The following is a 20,966-nucleotide window of genomic DNA, read 5'->3' as shown; positions in this document are numbered from 1 at the left end:
ACCTCAAGCTCGCCATCCAGCGGAGTAAGAGGGAATGTTTTAAGGGGCTCTGTTCGGAAGCGGACATAAATCCGTGGGGTAGCGCCTATAAAATCATCACAGGACGATTCAGAGGCCGATCGTCTCCGCAGATCACGTGCCCTATGCTCTTGTTGAAAATAATCCAGGGGTTATTTCCCCAGCAAGAGAGGGGTGCTGACACCTTCCAGCGCCCCCTGAATGAGACGCCGATTCCACCAGTCACCAGGGACGAGCTGCTAGAGATCTGCAGTCAAATAGGCGACAGTAAAGCCCCGGGTCTTGACGGCATACCGAATAAGGCTCTCAAACTTGCCGTCAAAAGTAGACCGGATATGTTCGCGGAGCTGTTTGAAACGTGCATGTCGGAGGGTATTTTTCCTGCACTATGGAAGCGGCAGAAGCTGGTACTGTTGCCTAAGGCTGGCAAACCTCCAGGTGAACCGTCCTATAGACCCATATGTCTTCTAGACACTATGGGGAAAATGTTGGAGCGCGCCATTTATAATAGATTACTTCCAGTCGTCGAGAGCCAAGGGGGCCTTTCAGATAGGCAATATGGGTTCCGTAAAGCCAGATCAACCATTGATGCCATCAAAATGGTTACTGGCTTGGCCGAAAATGCAATTCACGGAAGGGGTTGTACCAGCAAATATTGCGTGGTGGTGACCCTGGATGTGAGGAATGCATTTAACTCGGCCAATTGGAACCTTATACGAAAGTCTCTGGCGACGATTGGTGTTCCCACCTACCTCGCCGCTATTATCGATAGCTACTTGAAAGAGCGGACACTCTGGTATGATACCGATGACGGATCCAAAGAGTACGTTGTCTCCGCGGGTGTCCCCCAGGGCTCTGTACTGGGCCCACTACTGTGGAACATCATGTATAATGATGTGCTCAACCTTCCGGTTCCGGAGGAGGCTACGGTGGTGGGTTACGCCGATTATATAGCACTGGTTGTGGTTGCAAAGCATATTGAGAATGCTGAGTTGTACTCAAGCGAAGCAATCAGTGTTATTAAGGCTTGGTTAGAAAGTGCTGGACTGGCACTCGCGGAGGAAAAGACGGAAGCGGTCCTCATCACTAAGCGCCGCAAAAGGAATTACGCCTGCATTAGAATCGGGAATCGTATCATCACTTCCAAGCCGGCCATCAAATACTTGTGGGTGATGATAGACGGAGGACTTAATTTTAAGCAGCACATAGAGCATACTTGTAAACGAGCATCCACCACGAGTATTTCTCTGGCAAGGATGATGCCGAACGTAGGAGGCCCGCGGCATACTTGCAGGCTGCTCATAGCCAGGGTGGTGAGCTCTATCATGCTGTATGCACTCCCAGTTTGGGGAAAAGCACTGCAGGTTTTAGGCAATACACATAAACTGAGTGCGGTCTACAGAAGAACATCCCTAAGGGTGTGTTCTGCCTTCAGGACCATCTCAGACGATGCAGCGTTCGTCATCTCGGGAATGATGCCGATTGACATCCTGGCAACCGAAATGATGAACATTTATAACACCAGGTCCATCTCTCCCTTATCTCAGGTGAAAAAAGCCGAAAGGAAGAGATCCATAGCAGATGGCAACAGCGATGGGACCAGTCAGAAAAGGGTCGTTGGACTTACAGGTTGATCCCTTCCATCGGGGAGTGGCTGGAGAGAAAGCATGGGGGTATCAATTATAATCTCACCCAGTTTCTCACCGGCCATGGAGGATACCGTCAATACCTGTACAGGTTTAAATTGGACACCTCGCCTAATTGTCCAAACTGTGGGGTCCCAGAGGACCCGGCGCACGTTTTCTTCCAGTGTCCTAGGTTCGTGGAAGAAAGGAGGAACCTGGACGAAACTCTAGGTGAAGTGCTATCACCGGAAAATTTTGTCCGAAGAATGGTAGCCTGTCAAAAAGACTGGGATGCGATCAATTCCATGATCGCTGTAATCCAGGAAAAACTGCGAAAAACAGAAGAAGTGAGGAAGACGCGGTTACGAACCCCGCGGGTAGACGGAAGGAGACCTAGCTAAAGTAAGCTAACTCCGCCCCGTGATGTAATACCTAAAGGTGGTTCCACGGGGTAGGGGGGAGTCGGGGTGGTTTTAGTGGGTAAAAATCCCGCACTCTGGCGTGCCCAGGCCAGAGTCTTTTGAAGATTTCCACCTCCTCAAAAAAAAAAGCTTATTCAGTATAGGAGCAAAAGCCATGTATTCATTCAGCCTCAGCTACTCCGGCATCTCCTCTATCTATCTTCCTAACACTCGTCTCGACGTATCCTCAGTGTGCAGTATGGACTCAATTATGGTGTTCAGGGACGCAAGGTACCCCTCCATCGAAAGGCGATGGCACTGGCGCTTGCACCTTTTGCAGAAGAAAAACCTGTGTCGAGCTTCATCCACCATATCTTTGCAATAAATGCAATCGGGTGATCCGATTCTGTGCAGATAAGATCGAAAATAGCCATGTCCGCTGAACAGCTAGGTCAGATAATGGTAAACCTCACTGTGTTGCCGGTTGAACCGGTCTTTCATGAGGTGTCACTCGATTCTCATTCCCAAGCGACAATTTCCTTATTTTCTTGGCTTTTTCTGAGGTGTATCAATTTTCCCTGGGCAGCATGGAGAGCTATTAGATTAACTCCTGCAATAACCATTACTACTGGATCCGAGACGGTGACGGTAGAATAGGCGGACTCAAATCACAGACCCCCCTCTATAAACTTGCACTAGCCGCTGGCGGTACATCTCCTTATTGAGGAAATCAACCCATTTTTTAGAACCGTAAAAAAAGGACGGACGGAACCCCATTTATCTAGCAAGTGACGCGTGCTTTATATAGGCGCCCCACGACCCTTGACATCAGCCGGCCAATTGCAAACTCGATGAAGCTCAACTTCAAGTATGTTATGGCGCAAAGTATTTCAACACCGGCTTCGACAAAACAGTGGTTTCACCAAACCAGAACAGAAGGAGTGTGGAAACTCTTTCCTTGGTCATGACAATAATTTCGGTTTTCGGAGGTAGAGAGAATTCCTGTTCGCTGTTACGCTCAACCGTGCGCACAGTAGTCAGTCCCGCAACATCATCCTCGTATCCGACCAGAGACGAATCATCAAGTACCTCGAGTCATAGAGGGCTATCGTTTAAGACATTCCAAAAGTCCGCGCCAAGGATAGATCCCTGAACCGCATCCGACGTGACCTTCATTCTGTGTAGTCCTTGGTGAGTATCGTAGAGCAAGTCACGGTTCTTTAAATAGTCCCTTAATATCCGCAATAGCTAGCCTGGAGTGTAAAAATTATTTTCCAGAGTCTCAAACATGTGTACCACTCGCCGACAGTGGCACCTGGGTACCTCAACCAGTTTCACTGTTGGGACCACCTCCTCAATCGCATCAATTTTGAATCGCTCCACTCTAAAACCATAATGTGTTGGTGAATAGTCTCCCGAAGCACGTATTGTGCCAGTCAGTCTTGACTTGATTAGCTTCTTGAATATCCGCTGTCAAAGATTGAATGCAAGTTCGGCTTGTATTTACACACGAGTTTCAGCACTACGCTAGGAATACCATCCGATCTTGGTGTATTTTTTGTCTTTCATGGGCAAACCTACCTACTCTAGTTCCTTTACAGTGATAGATGGGCAATCCTCAGTACTCACTCCCACCGTCAGCTTGGATAGGGTGAACAGGACAAAATTCTTGCAGGATTTCTTTCATCTTCCCTGCTTCCATAGAACACGGTGAAGGATGGGCACCGATTTTTTTGGTAACCAGTTTATACCCGAGGCCCCATGGCTATATGTTAACGTGGTGAACAATTCCTGTCAGCAGTGCGCTTTCTGCTTATTGATTTCGTGGCACAGTTCCTTTTCTCCACTCTTATATTCCGCGAATCTATGCGGCACTTCGTCTTGGCCTCTAAGATCAATCCACCGATGTCTAAGGCAGTTTCTTCGTAGCCATGCAATTACAAACGTCGACTAGTACCCCACAGGACGCAGTTTCCTTTTTGGAGCCCATGCATTATTAGTTGCGGTAATGAGGCTCATGGTTTGATAACTAGCGATTCAATCGCAGTTCTTCTGTTTACGCGTGGATTTATTCGCTGATTGAACCATCTTGAGAGAGCTTCGACAAATTGGGTAGGTGTTTTCCGGACGTCAGAACATTAAGAAGAGTCGATTGTCATTTCAGAAGATATGTACTGATGATTACTAATCGTAAAATACTCCAGTGCCTTACATCGTCGGACCGCTGCACTCAGGACTTCGTAACAAAGATTACGTCAAGGGTAGTGTCTTCGCAGCCAAGCCGTCGGAATGTCGGAGTGCTACCGCTATTTATTACAGTAAGTCCTCTCCTGGGGGTCATCTCCGAAATTTGTGTGCTCCGAGAATCTGGGCGAGACATGCCCTATTGGAGGGCTCTGGCGTTAAAGTCTTCTCCGACTAGAACTCCCCTTTAAGTGTTTCTAATCTGGTCGTATTAGTCGAGCCTATCCTGAAGGGCCAATATAAACTCGTTCGGTATGACGCAGTCGATAAAAAAAACGTCATTTCCGCACAGCGAACCGAAATGAAGCCATGTTTACAATCCTGGTCCCTCAGTCATAAATCAATCGTATCTTTCACTCGGATGGCAGTAGTGCTAGATATATCGGCCTACTACGATGTTGAGCTCCTATCTCGGTATTACCCGCTGGGAAGCAACAAGTCAGCTCTTCCTTCTTGCACTATATGTCCCATTATGGCGTGAAAAATTGCGATCCTATGAATATTTGCTTGCAAGATGTGGATAATGGTGCTTGGCTCTGTGCTTTCAGTAATTCTAGTATTGCCTAGAACCGGGAACATAAGACACATCTTCTTTCCACAGACCTCAGTCCTTCCAAAGGACCCAGGATTTTGCTGACTTACAAGTCTTCGCTTTGTGCCTGAACTTGCAACAATTCTAATACAAAGTGCTTCTGTCTTGCCCTTTGCAAACTCCTGCTTCACATCCGGATGCTCAGCACTTAAAACATCGGGTTGGAACTGCCCTTCGCCTTATTCTACAAATGATTACATGATCTTCATTTTCCCGCAATGGAGAAGCTGACCGCTGTCTTCTCAGGGACAGTGACAATAACCAATTTTTGACCTATAGAGTTGACAGATGTAACTCCACCTCAAGGTTGCTTGCATCTGGGTAATCCCTTTTTATCGGCCCCCCTCCTTTCCGTCTTAGTGAGTGAACCTAGATCCCTTATTTCAAGAGCGCAAATGGGTCCTATGCTGGAAACCACTAGAATGCTCTCTAGATGTCCCGCAAAATGTACTCTTCTTATCGGTCCTCTACCCAAGCTCAACAAGCATATCGACGATTACAGTCCGCCGAATATATCTAACATACACCCCAGTGTCTTCTGGTTTAACTTTGTTGCGGACTTCTCTGAAAAAATTCCGCCAAAAATCTACCTTCGTTTGGCTTAGTAAGAATGGCCTCTGATCTCTTTTTCTTTGACGCTGATGTTACCGTCGTAGTCGACTTCGACTTTACTGCATCGAAGCCACTGCTGTCGCTATTCAACTTAGGTTGTAGTTGTTGGATTTTCTCCTTTTTTCGACGTTACTTGGTCCGTTTGGTTACCACCTCAAAGAATTCTTCTTGCTTCGTCCTTGTCCAGCAGACCCCTGTTTTCTCCTTGACTTCTTTTGTCGATTGTTTATTCCCCTTGTGGTGTGCTGAGAGCACTGCGTTTTGTGAATCTAGGGGCTGCACTAGCGATGTGTTTTTCCCTCAGCTTCTCTTGGGTTGTCTTCCAGGAGTTTCGCTGGTGTGCAATAAGGTCCAGTAGTTCTTCCGTCCCAATTAACCTATTTTTGACATCCATGGGCATGTTTCGCTGGACGGTGGTAGTAGCTTTCATATTCTCTAGGACTATCCCACACTTCTTAAGTAGGCTTTCTTTCTGTTCCCTTGTCTTTCGAATGAGGCCCATCTTCTCCGGTGAGATGACTTGCTTTTCCGCTTGATTGGGGAGTTCGTCATGCTTTTTTTCAACAAAGGTCTGTCATGCAACTCGGAGGTTGCCATATTTTCTCGTGGCTCCTTTTCCGGAATCGAATTAAGTGTTGTCTCTTCTTTTTGGCCGCCAGGGCTCGTAGCCGCTGCGGTGTCACCTCCTTTTTTACCAGCCACCCTCACCGTTTGGACAATTTGTCTTTCTACTTTTTGAATAGGTAACCATCGCAATTTCACACTCCTTACAAAGAGATTTATAGTGAAATCTCCCATTGAAGCTGCCAGAAGCGGTGATCGTGGTATATTGTTGCTCTTTCTAAAAGTTTCGGCTATTGCATGTTGTGTGACCGTGTTTGTTGTTGGTGTTGTTGAAGTTGTCCATGTAGTTTGGATCCTAGCTGCAAACCACTTACTCTGGTAGAAAGTGCACTTGCCTTAAGTGATCTGCGTGGTTTTCTATGGGAGCAGGGAGGTCCAGGTTCAGAGCCGGAATCAAGAGCTATTCGGGAGTCCATTTCAACTGAGCCTGTATTACTAACTTAAAGGTAGCTTTAAGTGTAGTTGCAACCTGGGGACGGAAGCAGCTGTGACATTAACCTGAAAGCCGTTTCCACTCTCATGTACTGAAATAACAGAATTCCACAGCAGTCAGGCCATGTGCATCCTATTCCGAATCGTTTTTCAAATCATAAATTCATGCCATGCCGAAGCGACGTCGTTATACTCGCTCACGTTAGTTCACCACCAGGTTGACTAATGGGTATCCAGGGCCACCAACTGAGAGGTGTGATTCAACTTAGCTCGGAAATAGCAAGGATCGTTGCCATCCAGTAACTTTGCACTGTCTTGCTACATGAAAAGGACTTGGATAATAAAGAGAGCTTGTTGGAGGAAAAATGGAAAAATTAAGTGTAGACATACCCTTGCTTCCAACTGTCTCCTGAGTTGTTTTTCGTCACTTCGTCATAATTATATGGAACCTATTTGAATTTCGCTTTCATTCTAACTAATGACACAGAACAAAACGCAAACCCGGATCCAACCCACAACAGAGAAACTAAGATCCCAAAATCAGCTTAGAGCAGCTTAGAGATGTCAGAACAAAACAACACCCTCCACTGACAGCAAGCTTTCGCTATGCATTACAATCCGGCAAAATTTAATATAAACGTGTTCCTCCAATATTGGCAGTTTGTTCGTTCCTTACCGATTTTCGGAAAGAAAGAAAAATGAGGAAAACAAAGATACTCTTCAATGGATTTTAAAATACTTTCCTAACAAATATCTGTGGCACATGACATGAAACAAGAAATATTGCAGTAAAGATTGAAAAACTTTTCCAAAGCATCCGTTGCAGTCACCCGTAAAAAGGAAACAAACGTGCATGATGTTGATACATATGTACAATCGATGCTTAAATAAAAACTTTTACTGGGCAAAAAGATACTTTTGGTTCTTTTACAGAATAAAAACAACCCCAAGTTTAATACCACGGAGATCTTTATGCGCTTTGTCTTTTTCCAGTGGAATCACATATGTAGGTATTATAGTATCTGCGAACCCTTTCGGTTATCTACATGTAAATATTCCTGGAAAGTGAAAAAGGAGATAAAGTAGTGACATTTTGCGGGTATGAACGGAATCAATTTCATCAAATGTTTGAAAAGGGGGCTTGAAGATGGTGTGACAAGTAGACAAGCAATACGACATGTATTGCTCGTTATGGTAATCTAAATAAACGGGAAACAAACCGCAGCCTATTTATCATAAAGGGAATCGAGCTTTATTGATAGAGGACATATGCATATTTTATAGGTTTTAGATTTTAAGGGACATTTAAATAACGATATTGATAATGCTGAGGGAAAAGAGAAGGCTTTTGTATCACCCTAAAACTGAAATTGGGAACCTCCCAACGTATCCCAGCCCTTCAATATTCAACAAGAAATGAAGTCGACGAATATTGTTAGTAGTATCGGGAGCCACTTCGATTTTTAAGATGCTCCGACAAGTTGATTTAGATAGCCCCAAACTGAGTACATATAGTGCCCTACTCCCAGGAATCTTCTCTTTTATCTGAAAGCCTCAATAAATTGGACCACAACCGAATCTTTTTGGAATGTTTTGGGTATTATTTTGAAATCGATTTCAGATATTACCAAGGATATACATAATGTATCCCTCGATATGGCCAATATTCTAACGAATATGAGCAGTTTGACAAGCCACTTTTACACGTAACTCCCAATAATAAAAAGGGTGCCATACTATCTTGAAACTTTCCGGAGCTGCTAAATTTGTTTTCGGATAGCCAGCATGTAGTTTCATGTCACGTATATTCCTTAGAACCTAATCTCTCCTCCTCGTAGAACTGCCTTACTTACGGATTCAGCCAGCGTATAACCGGAAAGTAGCCACCTTAACATCGACGAATGGGAAAATTCGAAAAAAAAAACATAAGGAAACCCTTTACGGTGATTATCGATTTACTCCTCTCTTGGAAAACTATAGGAAACGTCACAAAAGTGGTCAGGCACGAGTCAGGTGGTGACTTGAATGTTACAATGATTTTGCATTGAATCCTGCAACAGCATTTTTTGAGCTACCATAGAAAGGAACAAAAAGTAATTACTAACTGCGTATGAGTATCTTTAAGCTACAAACTCTAATAGGCCATATATATATGTATAGATATCCGATAAGCTGTGACTTCCTGGAGTTGAATCACACTATGGGATTGATATCCACATAGGAGGAAATACGTTCCTCTGAGATTGTGGTAGGATTACAATGGACGAAGCAGCTTAGAGATCGAATTATGAGGAACTGAATTAAAGCCCGGAATAAAGTAATTAGAAAATCTATTATCTTTTACGAGTAAAATTGTGAACTTTCAATTATTTGTGATAATTAATTTTACGAAATCTCAACAACGTCAGTCTGTTCCATTTATATTGGAAAGCTTTCAAATGCATCATCATTAAATGGATCCTTTTCCAGTGTTCAACTAAAGTACATTTCTGCATGGTTTTTAATTAAGAAATAATCAACTTCCACGGAGAGGTCTCACTCCCTCTATATTGTGTATATTTAATTAAAGCGTTCTATGCTTTATTAATGAGTCGGAAAATTATGATTCGGTCTTAAATACGAAACGTTAGTGAAGTGTTTGGTAGATTGCGATTTTATTTTGACAAGAAGTAAAATCAATGGCTGACGATTGGCAACGAGGCATTATCTGTCTCATACATAACAAGTCGGGAAACCGGAAGCTAGACGCTTCAGGTATCAAAGGTTTTGTGTATTTCTTTTATAAAGAGATTTGGGTGTGCATTTATCCCATTAACATGTAGCACGTAAAATATGCATATATTATTGGAAAATAGCCACTTTCAAGTGATATCCCTGATTTTTTCCAGATTTTTCGGTTTGGTAGTTCCTAAGAATGGGTTCGTTAAAAAAATTACCACTTTCAACCCCCCGCATTCCCCACATTTTCAACAAAAGTGAAAACTAAGACCGGCCTCGAAAAGTGCTAACCGAGACCTTTAATTTGATACCCGACATGACTATATTTGAGGAAAAAAAAATTTACACCCCCCTTTTGCATGTATGGGGACCCTTAAATTCATCGTAAAAGGATGTAGCTCACTATATGCGTGAGCGTTTACAGTTCCCACCTTTCTACCAAATTTGGTGTCAATCGCTATAACCGTCTCCGAGAAAAATGCGTGTGACAGACAGACAGACAGCCTGTGAGGAGTGGCCAGATCTCCCATCAGGCGCGACCCCAGCTGGCGGATTGGGGCATACCTATTGATGTGTAAATATGTGTTCATGCACTTTTCTTTTCTGACTGTGCATGGGCTAGTGTTTGCTCATCTCTGGTGCGCGGACCAAAACGGCTATGGGAAGGATACCCAGAATATAAAACCACCATGGAAGACGAGAGAAGGAGTAAACTTACGGTGCAGGGGCTCGGAACCCCAGTACCGGCGGCTTTTGGGAGTGAGCAAGCGGGCTCCCGGCCGTCGATATCCCTCGACCGCAGTGCCTCGGTGGTGGACAACTTGACCACCTTGGCATATAATGTTACAAGTGATTTGGATCTAGAGAAGGAAGTGTTCAAGCGAAGTACGACCTTACCGAGAACACCAGTAGCAAAAACAACTAAGGATGAACTGAAGACGGATCGTTGGACGACAAAAACTGTGGCAACACCCACCGCATATGTTCAAGATGCGCGAGAGCAGGAGGTGCTCCAGGAACAAGAAAAGGATCCATTCAAAAGAAGCTCATCAACTTTGAGATCTCCACCAATGCTAAAGACGATGAAGGATAAAGTACAGGCAAGATCAATAACTGGCAAAAGTGAAACAGCGTATAAAAGGAGTAACCCTGTCGGGGCTTATAGGGAGCGGAGTCCCGATCCGGAGGAATTACCCTTTGTTCAGCTTGGGGCAAAAATAGTTGAGCTGTCCGAGTCTATCAAGGACAAGCACAACGTGCACCAAGCCATAAAGAATATGGTGAGGGCTATTAGAGTCCTCTATAATAGATCACAGATGGAGGAAAAGAATAATAATGACACGCCGAACCTCGCTGTGCCAACAGTATCAACAGTATCACAAGCGACCCAAGTGACGCCTAATCGTACTACCATCGAATCCCAGCGAAATAAGCGAGTACGTGAAAAAGAGGGAGATCATAATCAGCAGGCGCCTATGAGAAAAAAAAGCGGACAGGAAACTCTGAAAACCAGCATTAATAGCTCTGAAGGAGGAAAGCGTACAGCGAATGTAGAAAAGTCGACCAGCGTTGCGAAACCCAAGATGAACGGAAACGATGGATGGACTAAGGTTACGAGCAAAAAAGCGAAAGGAAAAGCAAAAGCGCGAACCCGTCCAGATGCGATTGTTATCTCCAGTAAGGGCAATCTGTCCTACGCGGAGATACTCAGAAAGGTCAAAGCGGATCCCGACCTAAAAGATCTGAGCGGAAATGTGAATCGAATCCGAAGAACCCAGAAAGGGGATCTCATGTTCGAGCTGAAAAGATCCAGCGTGGGCAAGGCTGATGACTTTCGCACTCGGGTGAAGGACTCACTTGGGGAGAATGCCGCAGTGCGTGCCCAAAAACATGAGATCTACATATAATGCAAGCATCTCGATGAAATAACATCGAAAGCAGAAATTTGTACTGCTCTGAAGGAGCAATTCAAGTTGGAAGAACTTGCCGAGGAGTCTGTTGTGAGTTTACGAAAAGCCTATGGCGGTACTCAAACGGCCACAATACGAGTACCAGCGGAGACAGCGCAGAAGTTTTTGGCGGCCGGAAAAGTTCGGATTGGATGGGTTGTCTGCCGTTTAAGAGAGCAGATTTCACTGAAGAGGTGCTTTAAATGCCTCATGTTTGGGCACTTCGCCAAGGTATGCACCAGCAGCATTGATCGATCCGATCGATGCAGAAGGTGTGGGGAGAAAGGCCATATTGCCAGGGAGTGCAATAGGGACCCCAAATGCCTATTGTTCGAGGTGAAGGAGGGACAAGATAACCGGCATATTGCCGGAAGTAGTAAATGTCCCGAATTTAGGAAGGCGCTCACTGCAATAAGAAAATCAGTAAGAAACCGTAAAGCCGCCATCGCTTCACTTTCTTAAGAAAATGAGGTTTATTCAAATAAACCTCAATCATTGCAGGGTCGCTCAGGATTTGCTTGAGCAGACCACGTTCGAATCTGAGATGGAAATGGCCATCATAAGTGAGCCTTACAGAAACCGTCACGGTGGCGTATGGGTCACAGATTCGGCTGGTGGAGCGGTGATATGGGCTTGTGGTCGACAGGCCATACAATGTACTGCAGGTCAGGCTTCCAGTGGCTTTGTGTGGGCGAAAATAAGTGGTGTATATGAATACAGCTGCTACGCCCCACCAAGTTTAACACTGCTTGAATTCGAGCAAATGCTTGATAATCTTGTTCTCAACGCAAGGTGACGAAGTCCAAAGGTGATTGCTGGTGAGTTCAATGCTTGGGTCCTAGAGTGGGGAAGCAGTGAATCAAATGCTAGGGGGCGCAGTTTAATAGAAGCTTTCCCGGAGATGGACATAGTTTTGGCTAACGAAGGTGCTGTAAATACCTTCCAGAAAGGGGGGTCAGGCTCAGTTGTAGACCTGACCTTTGTCAGCCCTTCGCTGGCGCGTGGTATGTCCTGGTGCGTCAGCGAACGCTACACTCACAGCGATCACCAGGCAATCTTCTTTGAGACACGTGTCGAGCCTCAGGCCAAAGAGATATCATGCCCGAAACCGAAAAAGATTTCAGGCTGGTCTGCAAAATCTTTGGATGAGCAGACCTTCATAGAGGTGTCGTTAGATCAATCTGATAAAACAGGCGCCTCTACGGAAAGAGCCGTCCATCTGGCTCAGTGCATCGCCAAAGCATGTTACGCGTCCATGCCTAGGAGGTGCTCATTCCCCAGTAGAAAACCAAACTACTCGTGGAATGATGAACTGACCGGTTTTCGATCAGCCTGCCACCGAGCCAGAAGAGCGGCTCAGAGGGCGGTAGGTAGAGTCGATCAAGGGCAGAAAGAGTGTGCCTACAAGGTAGCCCGCAAAACCCTCAAGCTCGCCATCCAGCGAAGCAAGAGAAAATGCTTTAAGGAGCTCTGCTCAGAAGCGAACGTAAACCCGTGGGGGAAAGCTTATGGAATTGTGATGGGACGGTTCAGAGGCCGTTCATCTCCGCAGATCACGTGTCCCACCCTCTTGCTGAAAATCATCCAGGTGTTATTCCCCCAGCAAGAGGAGAGCACCGACACATGCCAACCACCTCTGAATGTGACGCCAATTCCGCCGGTCACCAGAGACGAGCTGCTGGAGATCTGCGGTAGAATAGGAGACAATAAAGCGCCGGGCCTGGACGGAGTACCGAATAAGGCCCTTAAGCTTGCCGTGAAATCCAGGCCGGACATGTTCGCTGAGTTGTTCCAAGCGTGCATGTCCGAGGGAATATTTCCAGCGGCATGGAAGCGACAGAAGTTGGTACTTCTGCCTAAACCTGGTAAACCTCCAGGTGAACCATCGTCATACCGACCCATATGTCTTTTGGATACGGTGGGGAAAATGTTAGAGCGGGTAACCTATAATAGATTACTCCCGGTTGTTGAGAGCCAAGGCCGCCTTTCAGATCGGCAGTATGAGTTCCGTAAAGTCAAATCAACCATCGATGCAATCAAATTGGTTACTGGCTTGGCCGAAGATGCAATTCACGGAAAGGGTAATACCAGCAAATATTGCGTGGTAGTAACTCTGGACGTGAAAAAAGCATTCAATTCGGCCAATTGGAATCTAATACGCAAATCCCTAGCGAAGGTTGGTATTCCCGCCTATCTCGCTGCTATCGTCGATAGTTACTTAACTGAAAGGAGGCTCTGGTATGACACCGATGACGGACCCCAGGAGTACGTTGTTTCCGCGGGGAAGATTAAGGATGCACTTAATCTTCCCCTTCCGGAAGAAGCCACAGTGGTGGGTTACGCTGACGACATAGCGCTGGTTGTTGTCGCAAAGCATCTCGAAGATGCTGAGTTATACTCAAGCGAAGCAATCAGTGCTGTCAAATGCTGGTTAGAGAGCTCTGGCCTGACGCCCGCGGAGGAAAAAACAGAAGCGGTCCTCATCGCTAAGCGCCGGAAGAGAAATTACGCCTGTGTTAGAATCGGGAATCATATCATCACTTCCAAGCCGACCATCAAATACTTGGGGGTGGTGATAGACAGGATGCTCAGCTATAAGCAACACGTGCAGTATGTTTGCGATAGATCGTCCACTGCCAGTGTGGCCCTGGCGAGGATGATGCCGAACGTGGGAGGGCCACGGCATACCTCTAAGTTGCTTATAGCCAGGGTGGTGACCTCAATCATGCTCTACGCGACCCCAGTTTGGAGCGAGGCTTTGCAGATGTCAGTTAATACAAGCAAACTGAATGCAGTCTATAGGAGGACAGCTCTGACGGTATGCTCTGCCTTCAGGACTGTCTCAGATGATGCAGCATTCGTCATCTCTGGAATGATGCCGATTGACATCTTGGCAGATGAGATGGCGAATATATACATGGCGAAGTCAATCTCTCCCTTATTGCAGACGAGGAACGCTGAGAGGGAGAGATCCATAAATAGATGGCAAGAGGGGTGGGAACGCTCGGAAAAGGGTCGGTGGACTCACAGGCTCATTCCTGCCATCAAAGAGTGGTTGGAGAGACGGCACGGTCAGATTAACTATAATCTCACCCAGTTTCTCACGGGACACGGAGGATATCTCCAATACCTTCACAGGTTTAAATTGGAGACCTCACCCGACTGTCCAAATTGTGATGGAGTCCCAGAGGACCCAGAGCATGTATTCTTCCACTGTCCGAGATTTGTGGAAGAAAGGAGGAATCTAGAGGAGACTCTAGGAGAGGTGCTGGTACCAGAAAATCTGGTGCCAAAAATGCTAGCATATCAAGAGAATTGGGATGCGGTCAACTCCATGGTCGCATCTATTCAAGATAAATTGCGAAAGGCAGAGGAAAGGAGAAAAGCGCGGTCACGTGCGCCGCGTATAGAAGAAATGGGATTAAGCTAGAGTGAGCTGACTCCGCCCCGTGATGTAATACCTTATGGTGGTTCCGCGGGGCAGGGAGGGATTCGGGGGTGGTTTTAGTGGGTAAAAATCCCACACGCTGGCGTGTCCAGACCAGTGTCTTTTGAAGATTTCCGCCTCCTCAAAAAAAAAAAAACACAGACAGACGGACAGACAGACAGACATTAAACCGATTTTATTAAGGTTTTGTGTTTACACATCAACATCATTGCCCCATAACAAAGAGGATTCACTCCAGGCAAATCAGCAACAGATCAGATTTTCTCTCTGCGGCAGGCGATGGAAAAACTGTTGGAATATGGACAACAGTTGCACCATCTGTTCATCGACTTTAAAGCCGCCTATGATAGCATGGCCAGGGTAAAACTGTACACGGCCATAAGAGAATTCAGTATGCCGACGAAAGTAATAAGACTGACTAGGCTGACACTGACCAATGTACGAGGCCAGATAAAAGCAGCAGAATCACTCTCAACACCATTCGACGTCAACAACCGTCTACGGCAAGGGGATGCCCTATCATGCGTCCTCTTTAACCTGGCCCTCGAGAAAGTGATCCGTGATGCCGAGGTAAATGCAAGAGGTATGATCCTCTTCAAGTCCACCTAACTACTAGCTTATGCTGACGATATCGACATCATGGGAAGAACCACCCGAGACGTACAAACTGCCTTCATCCAGATCGAGCAGGCGGCGCTTGGTGCGAGATCTTCGGCTGCACATCAATGAAAGCAAGACAAAATATATGGTGGCAACGTCAGCACCGAAGACGAATCAACCAACAACATCAAACCGTACTGGTCAAACATGAAGAAGGATAAAGATAGGAGAATACAACTTTGAGACCGTTGACAATTTCTCCTATCTAGGGTCGATAATCACAACCGATAACAACTACGATGATGAAATCCGCGCACGGTCGTTGTCAGCCAACAGAGCCTATTTCAAAGCTCTTACTGTACAAGACTATGATCATGCCAGTCCTCATGTATTCCTCGGAAACTTGGGTTCTTAGCAAGAAAAATTGCGAACTCTTGGCCGCGTTCGAGAGAAGAATCCTCCGAAGAATTTTTGGCCCCCTACATGAGGATGGACTATTCCGTAGTCTACTTAATGACGAAATCTATGAGCGATACCATGACCGTCCGGTTGTGGATAAAATCCGGCTCAATAGGTTACGGTGGGCGGGTCACTTAATCCGTATGACTGAGAATGCTCCCGCCCGGAAACTCTATAAGGGCAATATCTATGGTAGAAAAAGAAAAAGAAGACGAGGCAGACCCTGCCTGAGATGGAGCGATGGCGTAGGACAGGACGCCAGACATTTTTTAGGGATATCCTAGACCAGACCTCGGCGCAAAACCGGGATGTCTGGAGTTCCTTATTAAGGCAGGCCTAGATCGGATACCGGTTGTTGCGCCGTTGATGATGATGATGACTGCCTTGTATGCACCTCCCCATGAGTCGGAGTCCGCTTCCCTGCATAACCTCTTGAAGTGGTCAGTTTTACTGCTAGAGATGGCTGGTTGCAGTTCTTTCCTCGCCTTCTTGTATCGGTTGTGCAATTCTTCAGGCTCAAGGTGGTTTCTGCTGCGTTGGCTATGTCTCCTGGTTTGCAGCAAACTTTGCGAAGTTCATCAATTTCATCATTCCACCAGAAGTTGGGCATTCGTTTCTTGAGTATAGTGCTGCGTGGCATGGAAGCGTCATATGCTTTTTGTATCCTTTCAAGAATCTGCGTTACCTTTTCTTCCGCGTTTCTCAACGGCATCGCTTACTGCAGAAGTGTTTCCTCGAACATTTCATTGTCAAGCTTTTTGGGTATCCAACTCGCTACTGCAGCTCTCTTGATACGTTTTCCACCTGTACTACGCTCCATCTGGAAGATGATAGCCCGGTGGTTGCTATGCGTATACTCCTCGCTCACCTGCCATTGGAGATCCTTATATAATGTGTGTGTAATAAACGTAAGGTCTATAACCGATCCTATATCCCGTCTCCGAAAAGTGTTGACGCCACCAATATTTGCCTGAACGACATTCAGACCTGAAAATATTTCCAGCAATATGTTTTGATCCCACGAGTAGTCCGGGAAGAATGTCCACCCTGGCTAGCCCCGCCTCCAGGGTAAGGGTCTTATTTGAAACTAAACGTGCCCAAGGTATGCAGAGTTTGTATCCTAAGGACCATGCTCCCCATTGGCCACGCATTCCCCGGCGTATGCTGGTCCACTTTGGTTTGGGGTCCTATTAGCATCTTCTTCAGTGCAGGGAGGATAATCCCCGGGCTGTTACTTCGGCTTGTCCCCTCGCCGGATCTCCCTCAGGGATCGTCAACGATCCTTCGTGGGTCGTTTACGATACGGGGAGTGGCGTCCCCGAGGTGCCCGAGCAAGTAGTTCTGACCCCCTAGCTGGCATAATACTTGCGTCCTAGGTAGTAGCCTCGAGAAAGTTTCTCGGTGAAGAGCGAACTGCTAATGACCGATACACGCCGGGACACACTGGGAGTCCCCGGAGCCGTCGACAACTCCCTGTCGACGTCGATGGGGTGATGTGAGCCTAGCTCTGCCAAGGTGGTAGTTGTGGCGTGTATCAGGAGCCAGCCCCTTCGGGACCCTGGTCGGGTAGTGCGCATTGAACCGGTGTTAGTAGACCGCGTTGCCCCGAGCGAGCGCTGATCCGTCCGTGAATTCCGGGATCAGCTAAGCGTTGGTCAGGCCTCAGGGAACTCGGGTATACCCGTTCCTGACTATTGCGGCCCGCTCCCTTGCGCACGATGCGCTGATAAATAACTCAAATGGAGAAAAAAAACGAACAAAACGAGGAGATAGTGGAAATGGAGAGTGAGCTGACTGCGTTTATTCGCAGCACGAAAATGCGCCCTTCGCCCCAGCGCCCAGCGAAGGACGCAACAAGGGCTGAAAAACCCGGCGAGACATCAGGACGCGCAAACGGAGAGAAAGACTCGGAAAGTGATGCAGCATCTGCAACACAGATAGGAGGAACCCAGACCATACAGCACAGTGCTGTAATTGGGGAAAGAGGCACAGTGGAAACTGCCGAAACTAATAAAATGGTTTCGAATTTAAGCCGAGTGGGAAGACTGTCGATTACTCTGGCGCAAGCGGAAGAGGAAGGACTTATTAAAAAATGCGCGGCAGTTGCGAAGCACATGCGATATTCGACGTTCCTCCAGAAAAACGTCGGTAAGGGGGTGAAAAACGGGCTAATGGAACTGGAAGAGCTCCTGGACAGGATTTCATACTATAGGCGAACATGGAAAGTAAGACAAAATCCGCAAGAAGCAGAAATAACCGCGCTTCCGGAGGAGAACACCACGAGTACCAAACGGATCGCTGATAGCCCATTGCAGAGCGAACTTGGTAAAAAACGAAAGGAGGAAGGGACATCTGAAGGAGACTTCATTCAGGTACTCTCCAGGGCTGAAAAGAATAAGGCGAAGAGGATCAAAAGACAACAACACGTCGCGCCATCAAAAAAACCTCCGCCTAAAATTAAGGCGGACACGAAGGACGGAGTGCCAAAAGAAAAGGTGGGGAGACGAAGGAGGACTAGTCCGCCAGCTTTGCTTATTAAGCCGACGGAAAGCAAGAATTTTGCGGAAGTCCTCAGCGAAATCCGTCACAAAATCAAACTCCCGAACCCAAACGGAGCGGAGGTGTCTTCCATACGTAAAACGAAGGGTGGTGGAGTCTTAGTCGAACTAGGCCCGAAGACTATAAATAAAGTCACGTTCTGTGAAGCAGTCAAGGGGCTTCTAGGAGAAAAAGCTTTGGTTTCTAGCCTGGAACCCATGTGTGCTTTAGAAATCCGAGACCTTGACTGTCTCACGGAAAAGAACGAGGTAGAAGAGGCCATCAAACGCGAATGCCCGGAGGTAACCAATGTCCAGATTGGTATCACCTCCGCAAACTCCCGAGGCCAAAAACTCGCTCTGGTGGAAGTTGCCGAGCAATACGTGAGGAAGCTTCTAAACAGCGGAAAAATAAGAATTGGTTGGGTAGTGTGTAGGATACGAATTCGGGCCGCCACAACCAAATGTTACAGATGTTTGGACTATGGGCACACATCTGCAAACTGTCGGGGACCTGACAGAAGGGCAACATGCCGTAAATGCGGTCAGGATGGCCATAAAGCGAACAGCTGCAATGAAAAGGAAAGCTGCGTCCTATGCAGGGACCGTGGCGCGACTGATGAGAGCATTGCGCACACTGCGGGATCGGGGCGGTGTCCAGTTTTCAGAACAGAACTGGAAAGAGCTAGGATACGGTCAACATGATTCGCATCCTACAAATCAATATGCACTGGAGTGCAACCGCTCACGAGTTGCTAGCGCAGTTCGCTGCGGAGACCAAAGCTGATTTAGTACTCATCAGTGAGCAGTACCGAAACAAGGGCCCAGTTTCATGGCACCCAGACATATCAGGTACCGCTGCCATCTGGGTTCGGGACGGCACCGTCCTGGGGGTTCCTGCCCAAGGCCGAGGGGACGGCTTTGTCTGGATTCGGTGTTCAGGGATAACGTTTTTTAGTGTCTATCTTACGCCGAATGAGACGATGCCGGACTTTCGTCGGAGGCTTGAGGCTTTGGAGAACGCTATCTTAAGCACGGATGGGCGGATCCTGGTCGGAGGTGACTTCAATGCTAGGGCACTTGAATGGGGCATGCCTCACACAGATTCCAGAGGGAAACGAATTCTGGAAATGGCGGCGAGAACAGGACTGGTAGTTCTAAACACCGGATCCACCCCAACGTTCCGACGCCCGGGCTGCGAAGGAAGCATTCCAGACGTAACCTTCGCATCGGAATCACTGGTGTCGCTGGTGGACGGGTGGCGAGTTCTGGAAGACTTTTCGGCAAGTGACCACCAATACATTACTTTCGAAGTGGTGGACACAAACTCTCGGTGTGCGCCACCCCAGCGAAAGCGAACACCGGGAAGTTTGTCGAAACTCTGGGAACAGGTGGGGCCACGCTGAAGGGTACTCCTGGGGGCGGTGGCGCCGCTGCTGACACTGTCGTAAATTCAGTTATGAACCTGATAACGACGGTCTGCTGAGCCTCCATGCCCAGGAAGACATCGAGGCGCGGCAAACCTTCCATGTATTGGTGGACAGTGGAAATCGCAGAGCTCCGGAAGGAATGTCACAGGCTCCGCCGCTTAACACAACGTCTAGGCGACCGGGAGGAGGCATGTACCACAATGATGGAGTACAAATCAGCCAAAAGGAGACTCCGCAGCGCAATAAACAAGAGCAAAGCTCGCTGCTGGCAAGATCTGATCGACGAGGTGAGGGGGATCCGTGGGGACTCGGTTACAAACTTGTAACCCGAAAAATCGGGGCTCTGCGGAACCCCTGTTCACTTAAGGCCGAGGAGATGGACCGCATTGTGAGGGCACTCTTCCCTGCACACCCCTTATGGGATGGTGACGTCGGCGCGGAGAGCGCAGAGGACTGTCCACTTTTCTCTGTAAAAGAGTTGGAACAGGCAGTCCTCTCTATGAAAAACAAGAAGGCGCCAGGACCCGATGGTATTCCAGCAGAGGTGTACAAACTGGTATTCCAACACCGGCCAGACCTACTGCTCGGCGCATTCAACGCTTGCCTGAAAGAGGGCATTTTCCCTGCTCGTTGGAAAGTTGCGAGGCTTGCGCTGATTCCTAAAGGGAAAGGCGATCCCGAACTGCCGTCTTCATACCGCCCGCTATGTATGCTTGATACTGCTGGGAAAGTGCTCGAAAAGCTCATCAGAAGTAGACTCGCTGAAGCGATACGCGCTGCCGGAGATTTATCTCCCCGGCAGTTTGGTTTTAGGGCAGAGAGATCGACAATTGATGCTGTCATGCAGGTCGTGGACGTCGTTCGACGAGCAGAGGCACATAGCCGCCGAACTCGACGGGTGGTGCTCCTCGTAACGCTTGACGTCAGAAACGCCTTCAATTCCGTAAGATGGAAAGACATTCTAGGCACACTAGAGAGTACCTTCAACGTGCCGAACTATATCTTACGGATTTTGAGGGACTATCTGAGGAACCGCTCCCTGCTCTATGAAGCACTAGAGGGTCAAAGGTGGATGGAGGTCACATCGGGGGTAGCACAGGGATCCATCCTAGGGCCGGACCTCTGGAACGCTACCTATGACAGTCTGCTTAAACTCGACATGCCAGGGGAGTCGCGCCTGGTCGGCTACGCAGATGATGTCGCAGCGCTTGTTGCTGGACGCACTGTCGAACAGGCGCAAAGCAGACTCGGCATATTGATGCGACGAGTAAGCGGAT

The sequence above is a fragment of the Hermetia illucens genome, chromosome 4, assembly GCF_905115235.1.
Source record: "Hermetia illucens chromosome 4, iHerIll2.2.curated.20191125, whole genome shotgun sequence".
Classification (NCBI taxonomy): domain Eukaryota; kingdom Metazoa; phylum Arthropoda; class Insecta; order Diptera; family Stratiomyidae; genus Hermetia; species Hermetia illucens.
The sequence above is the reverse complement of the archived record's forward strand: the minus strand, read 5'-3'. Positions refer to the sequence as shown.